The sequence below is a fragment of the Motacilla alba genome, chromosome 8 (assembly GCF_015832195.1).
Source record: "Motacilla alba alba isolate MOTALB_02 chromosome 8, Motacilla_alba_V1.0_pri, whole genome shotgun sequence".
NCBI lineage: Eukaryota > Metazoa > Chordata > Aves > Passeriformes > Motacillidae > Motacilla > Motacilla alba.
This window is the reverse complement of record NC_052023.1, coordinates 21123860-21136793: the sequence shown is the minus strand read 5'-3', so window position 1 is coordinate 21136793 and position 12934 is coordinate 21123860.

The following is a 12934-nucleotide window of genomic DNA, read 5'->3' as shown; positions in this document are numbered from 1 at the left end:
TAAACACTTGTTGAAGAGAATAAAAGCTGTTAGCACTAAGGAAATGATACAACAGTGGATGCTTTCTCTATCAAGCTTGAAATAAGAAATCACAGGAAGGACAAAAGTGCAGGCTGAATTCCCAAAGAACAAGTCCTCCTGTAGCAGATCAAGATGTGGAAAACTTAACAATTACACTACATGTGAACAACATATACTCAATTTTTTTTTCTTTTCTTTTAATCAGTTCTCATTTCAAATATTCCATTTTGGCAGCACTAGATAGTATAGAATTTTTAAGTTGCACTGAATTAAAATATCTTTTTTTTTGATTGAAGAACATGCAAATCGAAATTGAAGCAAGACCCACTAAATGAAGAAAACCAAAAGCACTAAGTCATAAACCTATGGACTTTTTTATCATATCATATCATATCATTGTAGGTGCCTTTATTCAAAAGCTGTTTAAGATTCAGGGTCATGTTTTTGCTATAGCAAAGGAGCATGGAATTATAGGCAAGCAGTCTCAGACAAGTCATTAATGTAAAATGACTTTGTTTGCTTTCGTATGCCAGAAGACATTACAAAATACAGCTGACATACGATATAATCGTAGAATAAATAAATAACATGATTTTACAAAACAGCCTTAGATATATTCCTCTGTAAAATATAATTAAAATTTGAAATAAGATTTTTTTTCAGTCTCATTGAGAAGTAGTTTCCCACTAATGTGACTTAGTTGACTCTATATACAACACAGGAACTGCTGATGCACTTATAATAGAAACTTAACAAGTAATCTTTTTTAGTTGTGAGTATTTATTTTCCCAAATAGTCTAAACTTATTCTTGCTCACAGACTCCCACAGTGGATAAACTGTACACTACCTTGGTGGATCAGTTAAACATCTTGCAGATTTAGCCAGAGATGAGACCTTCTGTTTGCATCATTTGCTTTTCAATTCAGTTTTAATTTGCCTGAGTTGGATAAAAACATTTTTTAATATTTATTGATAATGCTGGGATAGCTGCCTGAGGCATTTAAAGAAAAGCCAAGAATGATTTACAGTGCCCAGAGATTTCATAAAAAGACTATTTACCACCTAAGTATTATAATCTACAAAATGTCCAGAAAGAGTAGTACAGTTATTTCCATGCTCTAGGCTTATTCTCTTTCCAATAAAATGAACAAAATATTTTTGTAACTAATCAGAGAAATCCAACAGAGCATTAAGTCTCATATCCCGAAAAGCACATAATTCCTGGACTATCCTCCTCAAATCCATGAAGTTACATAAAAGGTTTGGCTCATTGAATGCCAGCTTAGAAGAGACCTCAGGGTCCCATCTTTGTTTTGTATAAAATCCACATACCTATAATTTTCTGTTAAAACTGCATGATTCCTATCAAACTACCCGCATCGGGGATCACACTGGAGATCACAGTTCTCATTAAGGAAACCAGAGAAATACTTTCAAACCAGATTCAGAACTTCTACAACCTGCATTTGAAAATCTTTTGAACATTACAACAAAAAAGGCAGCCACCAGGATTTTAAGCAAGTAACAGCATTGCTTCTCTCAAGCCATTAGCAATACAATTAACATTCAGGGGTTATTTATCGCAACTGGCAAGCAGCAGCAGTGATATCTCTTAGCCAGCAGGTTTGCAAACTGTGTTCCTGTTCCAGCCAGCATTGAAAGTTCTTGACTAAGGAGCCCACCTGCCCATCAGAATCATCATTTAACTCTCTCTTCAGGGTATGGCACAGCATGCTTCCTCCTGCAGGAGGAAAGGATTCTCTAACGTAATATTCTTCATCACAACAAATATGTGAGCCTGAACAAATTTTCTCAGACACAGCTGCTTCTAGGGTATCTTGGCATTTGAGTAGATGATTTGCAGAAATTCCACTGGGAAGGAGGTACTTTAAAGGCTGCCAGAGAGTGTGATAGGGCCAGAAGAAGAGTGAAGAGGCACAGCTGTGACAGCTGAAAGCAGGATAAGCTGCCACTGATCTGTTTCTATGCTTATCACAACACCCATTAATCAATTCCAATCACAGCAGGCCCACCAACTAAACTATACTCCACCTCTCAAAAACTGACTACTCAGCCTTGTAATCTTCCTGAAAAATTGTTCATCTGAAAAAATGTCACAGGAGTACTATATTATTTATTTTATTTTCATGAACCTATTATATTTCCTTTTATTTTTTAAATTAAGCAACAGTCAAAACATCCACAGGCCTTGCTTATCAAAACAGTTGAAAATTTTACTTGGATTTTTTTTTGTATGCAATTTTAAACTAAAATAATTTCCTTTCTGCTTTCTCTAAGTTATACCATAGAGGTGAATTTTAGTAAACTTGAGATCAACAGTAGACCTACAGTACTGTATCCTTAAAACAACCTAGAATATAGTTTTTGCCCTAGGTTTTTAAAAGAATCTCTTTGCATATATAGTTCTTCATGAAAAAAAAAATAGAATTACATTGAAAATGCAGAATACATAAATACATAGAATGCACCAAATTTCACTAACTTATATATAAGTTGCTGTATTTTGACTCATGATAGATTTCCTATTATTTTTATAATTTGCTTTAATAAGTTTACTTCCCATTGACATTATCGCTATCATAAATTTGAGTTTTATTCTAAGCTGAGGGCTGAGGGGACCACACTGACCACTGTTTGTATATATCTCCAGCTCACCTGATGTGCAAATTCTGCAAGTTTTGAAGGAGTAGGGATCAGTCTAATATGTTCAGTACTTAAGTTGCAGTAATATTTGTTCATTAGACCAAATGAGCAGGCAGTTCTCCAACTTGTTTGCTTGTTCACCCATTTTCTAGTCCTTGCTACATTTAGTTCATGCTTTTGTCAGCCTCAGGCCTGTTCACACCAAAAAGCTGCAGTTTCAGCCTTGTAACATCAGTGAATTAAAAGCAGAACAAGGAAAATTGCAAGTTCCCCACCATGGTAAAGGATAACAAGGGAACACATTTCCACAGATTTTGGAAATCTACCTTTGAAAGTGCTGATGGGAGCTGTTGGAGGAGTGGCAGTCCCTGAGCATGTGGCCGCAGCACGCGGTGTCACACAGCCCGTGGTGACAGGCTGCAAGTGTTGAACTCAACTTTGCATCAAAGAAAGCACTTCAGCACGAGCCTGCCTACTTCAAGCTACCACTTGGAAGGATTAAGTGCACTTTGTGTATCTCTTTACAGTGTCAGTTTCAACCTTGCAAGGAAGTTTTCAGAAAAAAACAGATAGATTTAGAAGCCAGAGTCCCTTTACTATCTAATGGTATTTATGCACCCACAGAACATGGCAAGTTTTGCAAACCCTCCCATTAAGATACACCCCTTCAGCAGCTTTCATATTTATGCAGCTGTCACACCATTGAATAACTGTATTCTCTTATAAAGAGCTGTGTATTTTAGTAGTGGTATGAGTTTACAAGAACTAGATGCCTGTTGTGGCATTTGCAGAATTTTCTTGTTTCCGTAGAATGGCACTGCTATTTCCAAGATTACATTACAAAAGCATGTGGTTTATAGGGCTTCAAAATGTGTATTTGCCCAGAGTTGCTATTATTTACACAGAATCAACAGTTTTAAAGTTGATCCACAAGCAAAAGAAAGAGCTTAGCATGATCACTGTATTACAATGCAGAATATCAAACAGCACAATTTATACTGCTCATTTAAGGGAGCAGTGGTCCACAATTACCACTGGCATGAAACTTGCTTAACTTTTGAATTCTACCCTTTATTTAAGAGGAAGGCATCAACTATCTAAATAGCATGGAAAATCTTTCATGCCCACTTTAAATCTCTTTTATTACCAGAATTCTGAGAGTTCCTACATGCTCTTCATGTGATGCATGTTATCATGTTCTATTATAAGATCTATTTTTAGGCTTTTTTTTTTTCTTTTTGACAAATAGATGGCTATGCTGTATTTGCATTACAGAATGGCCACAGTAAACATGCTGTGGAAATTCTGGATTTAGAATCAAATCATGTAACTCCTATGATACTTTTAACTAAAATTGCTATTTATTTTGATAGGCATTATCTTCCTACCTTTTGTCATATTCATTGTACTGGAGATTTAAGGATTTTTTCCCCCTCCCTTCAAAACAGATAGAACTCATTCTTCTTCTAGATGGCATTTCTAGGAACAATAGCATTATTTTAAAATAGTATCTGTATAAAATAAAAGAATTTTAATTCTCAGGCCCTGAAATAGTTTTCAAATTCAATCCCTCCTCTTCTCCTCTATGTTTTCAGTTCTAAAGTCCTTGGGAAATAAATTTCCTCTAAAATGGGAAACTGCCTACCAAATAACGAGCATTTATAAAATCTAAATAATAACGAATGTCTTTACCTAAGCAAATTCCTGATGCAGCCTCTGCATTAGTGAACTAAAAAAGCTTCATCCTTTTCAAACAACTCTTACAATCTGATTTTGCATTTACATTATAATAGAAAAGTTGATACATTTCTCATGTAAAAATTAACAAGAAAGTCAAGGGGTAAAAATCTGCTTCCAGTGGGTAAAGTATGGGTTAAGAAAGTACAGACACCATCAACTTAGAATTAAGCATCCCATGAAGATGGAATGTAATGGTGTGCTCTGGATATAGTGACATTTAAGAGTACAGAAATAACAGAAAACAAATATGTACACACCCATAAAAATGTGTTTACTCTTCATTTATAAAAACATACTAGCACAGAAATCCATCACAGGCCATGCTTCGAAAAATTGAAAGGGAAGCTAACAACTTGGTCCTAAACCACTACTCTTAAATGAGTATCGTTTTAGTGACTTCTTTTGATCATAAAAAGAGCACTGAAACTGTCAAAAGAAATGTATGTTACTCCCAATTTGTGCAAATACTCAAATGTTACAATCAGTACATGTGACTGCCAAAATAAAATTCTCTTATTCAACTCAAAAGCCAGCGTTGTACATTCAGAGTTATATTTTCAATTCCATAGTGACAAAAGTACATCCTATCGTGACTGTACAGCCCAGAAAAAAATGGGAAATGGACCTGGCACACTGCACTGCCTATGAATTATTAATTTCCTGTTGAAAATCCCTACCAGATGACTCCTTTCTTACAAAAGACATAGGAAATTAAGACATTTCATAATGGGAATTTCTGCTAAGCAGTAATCACCTCAAGTAACTGTAAAAGATAACAGCATTCTGCTAAAATACGTGGCTCCTGCATTCTAACATTTAGACAAGGCAGAGAAATATTTCAGTCCCATTACACCTTAGCCTCAAAGAAAATTTGCAGTTTAAGCCACAAGAACTTCTAGGTTTATCTGTTTATATTCAGTGTTTGATGTTGCCAAAATACTGTGATGAATTTCAGTACCGTTTACAAACCAGTTTTCTAGATACTGTGAAGAGTATCTAGTATTTCTAGATACTGTGAACAGTAAATTCTCTCAAGGATTTCTTCTTCCATATTTAGAATCCTATTTTCCTCTGAAAGCCCCAATTATCTGAGAGTTGAGAACTGTTGGCTGTATGCTGTTGGCTAGCATGCAGTATTTGTGAAGAACTCGTCACTGATGTCTTCACTTCTCTGAGCAGAGAATGCTGTAAATGCCCTCTCAGGACAGCAGCACTGCCTTAAAGCACAGAGCAGAGAATGATCTTTATTCCCTGGACAGCAGAGCCTACAAATAGAGGGTTGCCAGTGCAATGTGTCAGAAATGTGTTTTATGTATTGTATATCTTAGTGAAGCCTCATCTTTCCTGGACCACAGCTGTAAACTAATAGCATGGAAGTCTAGTCTCAAGCACAGAGAAACAGGCCATTAAATGTCAGATTTAAAAGCAGGTCCCACTAGAGTTCTAGGTACTGTAAGAACAGTCACACGTGTTCATCTAATGTCAATATTAAAAAGCATGGGCAGGCATGCAGGGCTGATCTAAAACTGCAGGGCTGACATAAGGCAGCGCTCCTAAGCTCAAGGGATAAAGCCTACTTTCCCTGTTACTTTAACAGACAGGATGTCTGTCTCTACCCAGGCTGTAGTTCACAAAGCTCCTTTACAGAGTTGTAACAGTATCTATGCCAAGGATGCACTATATTAATATTTGAATTCTTATAACAACTTATACATAGTCTATTCCCTGGAGGTTAAAGAATACCACCTCAGCTAAGCAGATCCCCACAAAGCTAAGAATCTATTTCTTCAATAAGATCTGTTCTTAAGCAGATCACTCACTTGCTTTGCAACTGAGCAATAAGGACTACCTAACCTATTTGAACACTTTCCCCTCCATCTGTTGAATGACAAAGAGTTTCTCACCTTTTCAAAGCACTTTGAGATCTACTAGATGAGGAACACTGTAGATTTTCATGCAGTTCCAGCTGCAGAACAGGAGATAGTTGTAGCATGACTCAATAGCATCAGAAGCAGAGAGGTCAAGCTGTAGCTATTATGGTCCAAGTGTACTAATACTCTGCTAAGAGAAATCCTCTCTTTAAAATATATCTACTAAGAAAAGTACCTATTTCTGGCTTTCTAAAAAACAAAACCAAACAAAAAACCCACCAAGAAATTTTAAAAAAATCCCCCCCACAACTTTAGTGCAAGATTTGATATATACATCAGGAGATGCATCCAATGTTGGTCATACTGATCTGTCCACAAAACACATATTTCATAATGCTCTTTATTTGAAAAACAAATTGGGTTTTAGGTTGGTTGGGTTTGGGTATCTTTTTAGAGATGAGACAGCTTTAAAACCATTGCTTTAATTTCACATGTACTTGTGGAATGGGCTAACTCCTTTATTCCATTACAGTGCTACCAAAATGCAGACCAAACAATCCTGGAAGAATTCTATGCTATCAAGACAAAGTTAATAAAATAGTTACTAAACCTGTGGGCTAAGTTTTGTAAGCCCAATAATTGCCAGGGTGGATTGGCCCATACCAATTTTTATGTTTTTATTGAAAAGGTGAGATTGCACATAAATGTGGATTGTTCATTAAACAAAGACTCTTAAAAAAAATTCCTCCTCTCCATCTGATTTACAACCTCACTCTCACAAGATGCATAGTCAGGGGCTGGAGGAAAAACAAGTATAGTTTATCTTAGATCTTCTTAGACTTTTGGGTATAGTTTGAAATTATGATGTAAGACATGCTAACAAGCACTGGGGATTATTTTAAACAGGGGACAGAAGAGTTACTAAATAAATATTTTTTTAATATTGAGTTTCTCTGCAGACATTAAGAGGTTCTCCCAATAATACGTCTCAATGCAAACGTAAACACTAAGAAACCTTGCTTTCACAGTTTGAACACATTTGCAACAATTCTATTTACCAACTTTACCTGTTAAAACCGAAAAGATCTTAAGATATTTCTTACCTACCAGTTACAACAGGAAATTCCAAGTCAAAATTTCCGAAATCAGAATTTCAGAGTTCCCTTTTGAATTTCATTCTCGACCCATTATGTAACTTGTGGAAGGCACAAGGGGGAATAAAGGAATCACCTAAGCCCCTGTGCAGAAAAACATTAGTTTATTTACAGGCATTTTGGTAATTAGAAGTGGATTCAGAATGAAGTTAAACTAGCATAAAAGTTGCTTTACTAGCCATCATCTCTCCTAGCTTTACATATCCCATTAACCTGAGCTTTTTTTTCTGTGCTACTCATGTGAACATGACAGGAAAAGCTATTCCTTAAGATTGCTTATAGAGTTAGGCACGCTATTTTCGAAATTTACTCCTGATTTTGATAAAAATTATTATTGCACTAAATAAAATTTAGTTTTTAGTTTTTTGCTAATTTGCTAATTTGCACTAAGCAAAATTAGATGGTTTTCTTAATAGCAACTTTTAAGAAAAACGAAAATTCTAAACAATGTGAAAAATAAGTGTAAGATAACAGATCCTTCGTACATCCATGACAGCGGTGCTTTAAGCTGTCCCACAGTTAATTAGGGGCTGTGTAGCAGCAGTGGTTCTCGGGACCGCAGCAGCGCTCTGAAGCCGAGGTTTTCCTCCCGACGCCGGAGCAGCGGCTGCCGGGGCGCCCTCGCCTTGGGCAGCAGCGCCATCCAGCGGCTGTGCGGGAACACCACAGCCTGCGCCCCGCATCCCGGCACCCGCCTTCATCCCAAACCGCTCCTTCAGCTCCCGGCCCGGGCAAGGAAAAACACCGCAGCAAATACCATGCTGTCCGGGAAACACACAGCATAGGCAGCGGATCTTTTCTCGACTAAGAGGACAAAATCCACAGCTATAAAAGTGTGCACAATTTCGCTGCCGTCCGTGTTTTTCTGAGAATGCTGCTCAGGGACGGTGCTGGCGAGCGGCAGAATGAAAACCGCTAAGAGAATTAGAAAGTGTTAATAAATAGGAAACGGTTGTGAATAGTTACACAATCGGCCCTGGCAGTGAGACTTTCCCCAGTTGCTATGGGAGTATTTCATCAGCATCATCATCCTGGCTGGCTGCCCCAGAACAGAATCCCACAAGGGCAGAGGTGAGCCACTCTAGCTCACTTTGAAATATACCTGAAGGAATATTTTTTTATATAGTTTGTGGCACACTTGCTGTTGATGAAGCATTAGCTCAGAAGATCTCCGTTTTGTCCTGTTTTCACTGTAATAACCAAATCATATGAATATTGATTAAATTACATAAACTGTATCCTGTCCTAGAAGCCAATGCTACTCATGAATATAAACATACTAAGACGACAAGAACAAACAAACAAAAATGGGGCAGGAAAAAAATTCAAGAATAACCAAATCATGTACCAATTCCAGGACATAAGAAGAAGATAAAACAAAGAAAAGTTGGCAATTGTTGGGGTTTTTTTAGTACAGAAAAATTAAAAATCAAGACATAAAAAAAAAAAAAAGCACAGTTCTTTCTTGGGAAAAGGCATAAACCCTCTCAGATCCTACCAAAAGCTAGGAAGGGAATTAAAGTACTGTCCTAAAATAATAATATAACAAAACCCAAAACTTAACAAAGTAAAAACCTACCTTGAAATCATAAGAGCTGCAAAACATACAAACGAAACGTGACAGGACTCATGAAATCATAGTATTTTCACATAAATGAAGAATGAAAAAGAATTCTTGTCCAAAAATAACAGGTTGTATTTGCAGAGATAAATCAGATGTAGTCTCCTCTTCTGCCTGCAGATGCCATTACTGGATCAAATTAAATCTAAACTGCAGCTTGCTCTTTTCCTTCATCTAGAATTTTCAAGCAAGTACCAGAAGAGTTTATTCATCCTTAATTTCTAAGACTAATACACCTTCTTTAAAAAGCATAGCTAGACTGCACTTTCTTCTAAAAGCTCATTTACACACAATGTGTCTCAATGAAGATAGGCTAACACTGGTACTCCCACAATCATTATGCCTTTTTATTAATACTGTCTTTAAAACAAAGTATGGAACTGAATAACTATTTCTTATTCCTTTCCTAAAGTGACTTCTGTTGTAAAGAGAACATATTTAATTGGTTAGATTTTTCTTAGTTTTACATTTTAAAATTAAACTAGGGTACAGCAGTCTGAGTACCCTGTCTCCCCACTTTGCATTTAAATTAAAACAAAGCCCCCTTCCTTTTATGTCAGTCATTAAAACCCATGGGTCAAGTACCTATAGTTCCAATTACTTTTTACCTGAAAGCTGACTGAAGAATAATTTCCTGAAGGAAAAAGAGAAGAAAAATCAACCAAAAAAAAAAAAAATCAAAAAAGCAACCCAAACAAAACCCACACAACAACTCACAAATGACAGATTACATCAATACATATAACAAAGTAAATTCATCACGACTGCAGAAAACAATACATCTCAGTCAGGTATCTAAACATTTCTTCATAGCACTTCCCACTCCTCCCACATGTTCCTGACTGTTCACTCAGTTTCTTTCAGTGTCATGGAGCTGAAGGCTGTGGATTTGAGAACCCCAAACCTTTGGAGACCAAATTTAGTGCTTTTAGCAGAAGCATGACTTCAGCTGCTGAGTAAGTTTCAGCCTGAACCATAAAAGTTCTGTCTATTTAAGTGTGTGTGAATGGTTCTATGGGTACCTGTGGCTGTGGATGAAGAAACAGTAGCTAGAAAACAGCAGCCAAAAAGAGGCAGTGTATATGCTGAGGTGCCTCAAAGCCAATCTGAGCCTCCAGCTCAGAGTCACAAGCTGACAGTTGTTGCTCCAGCCTCGTAGCCATGAGTGATTTTTATGTGTGGGTGCAAGTGCACAGGAGTAAGTGAAAGTACTGTGTGAACAGTTACCTGCTGGAAGTAAGCATCTTAATTCCATTAATAACAGTTAATGAAAGGTGTTTTAATAAATATTGGTTGTGATGCCAGTTCCTTGGCATTGATAGTTTCTAGATCCACTAGCCTATAGTTATAAATATACCTTACCTTATAGTATGTTACAGCAAGAGATGGCTGGGGCCTCAGCTAAGCGTGCTGATGTGTTAATGCAGCACGGTGTGAGAGCTCTGGCTCACTGCTGCTGCATGGCCACTGTATGCATGGTGAGAATGAGGCACTTCAGTGATGTCCAACTGCAACAAGGGCACCAAGCTGAAGAAAACACTAGCAGAAGTAGGTTTTGTCAACATCTTACTCTAAAATAGTGCATTAACAATGGGAGTAAGAGAGGGATTGATTAGACATGGTTGGTTAGCACAGAGAAGAAGAAAAAGCAAACAAAACAAAAGCCCAAAAAAAAAAAAACCAAAAACAACAAACCCCAACTGAGCAGAAGGAAGTTATTGGCACATTTTCACTTATCTTGCAAAAGCTAGATTTCATTATTAAGATGGCTTTCCAATACCTCAGTTAAAAGTCTACCAAAACCCCACTAATTTGCATGGTCACTTCCTGAGTTTCCAAAATACTAAAAACTCAAAGTCATTTTGACCTTTAAGTTTGTGAAAAACTTGGTTTTCAGTTATAGAAAGGGGAAAAAAAAATCTCATAACAATACTCAGAGCTACAAATCTTAGTATGTTTTCTGAGCAATGCTTCTCATTAAATACAAGCACAAAAGCTAACATGATTAATCATGCGAGCAGGTGGAATATCACTAACACCTGAATGTAATTTTGCAATGAACACGACACAACACCATAATCTTGACTAGCAGATATTGAAAGGAATTGACTGTTCTGGCATTAATAGGCATAGATTAGTTCATGAGCACTCAGTCTGTAGATGTGTGCTGTTAGTAATGTAGTTCCCTGTTAGTTGAGGAAGTTTATGTGTCTTGGTAGAAGAAAGGAATTTTACGTAAGTGAAGAAATTTTCTGGTTTGTGTTTCTTGTGAGCTACAGAAAACACCTCTTACTAATATTTAATATTTTGACACTACAATATTTTGAGCAAGAAAGCAATGCTCTCAGTGACAAAGGTTGGTCTCACAATCAACTGAAGAAAATTAACAAGAAATTTACATTTAAAGTTGTAAAAACCAGTGATCAGCTACATGATGTAATTTTAACTCTTTACATTTCCCATGCTTAGATACACAACACAAAAGCACCAGCTACATTTTAAAAACTTCAGGCAAATACAAAATAACACATTTACCCAAGTAGAAATATATCAGGCTTCTCTTCATTTTTAAAGCATAAAAATCTGAACAACTAAATATACTTTCTTAACCCTTGAGCAAACTCGCAAAGGCCTTTACAGTAAGAAAGCAATTAAGCATCACACCTCTCACGAGAGGGAAATTATTAGCTGCAAAAAAAAAGTGCTGTGTGGTTTTGGTGGCAGGACTGCACTGCTAGACATTTTCTGGGAAAGTACTACCATGTACTAGTCTTTAGGAAATACATATGTGGGTTACTGGAGCAGCATAATTACCTTCCCTATTTCCTCTGCATCAGAAAAGCACAAAATCACGGAATAACGGCATCAATTATAACTAAAATTTTCAAAAGAAAATGATGATTAATTCTACTGCAGTCTTTTCACATAGAAAGAGTTCCAAGAGCCTAACATGTCCTCAAAGACTGAAATTCTCAAGATGTTGAACATCTTCCCTTGGAAGGAGCGATTGCAGCCATGAATATCCACCTTGTCAGCTGCGCTGTTTTTGGCTCAGGTGGGGTTAATTTTTTTTCAAGGTAGTTTGTATAGGACAACTGTTTGGATTTGTGCTGAACACAACAATGATAAAATAGAGTTTTGGGTTTGTTTTTTTTTATTGCTGAGCAGAAGTTACCAAAGCCAAGGCCTTTTCTGCTTCTTGTACTGCCATGCTGATGAAGAGGCTGGAGGTGCTTGGGAAGCGGGGACGGCACAGCTGTGATATTTCAGACTATGTGACATCATGTTCAATATACAGAGGGGAAGAAGAAGGAATGGGGGAACATTCGGAGTGATGGCATTTGCCTTCCCAAGTAACCATTACATGTGATGATGCCCTGCTTTCCTGCGGATGGCTGAACACCTGCCAAGCCAAGGGAAGTAGTGAATTGATTTCTTGTTTTGTTTGGCTTGCATGCACAATTTTTTTGTTTTCCTATTAAGCTGTCTTTATCTCAGCCCCTGATTCTTCCCACTTTTACTCTTCCCATTCTCTCCCCAATCCCAGTGGGAGGCAGTGAGCATGCAGCTGTGTGGGCTGTGTTATCAGCTGGGGTTAAACCACAACAGTTCATTTTGATGCCCAACATGGGGCTCAGAAGTTCAAGATAACAGCTTTGATTGGAATGTGTTAGATGGAATTTACAGCTGTCATTGCTCTTTGGCTCCTGTGGGCAGACTCCTGTGCTTGCCCTGGGCTTGATGCCTTACAGTGCATTAGTGCAGTGCTCATCTGGGGCTGCTGTTTGCTTTCCCTCTGTGCTGCTGATCCCCTCACTCTGCTGTGCTTGGGGACATTTTGAGGACAGCAGTGGTGATGCAC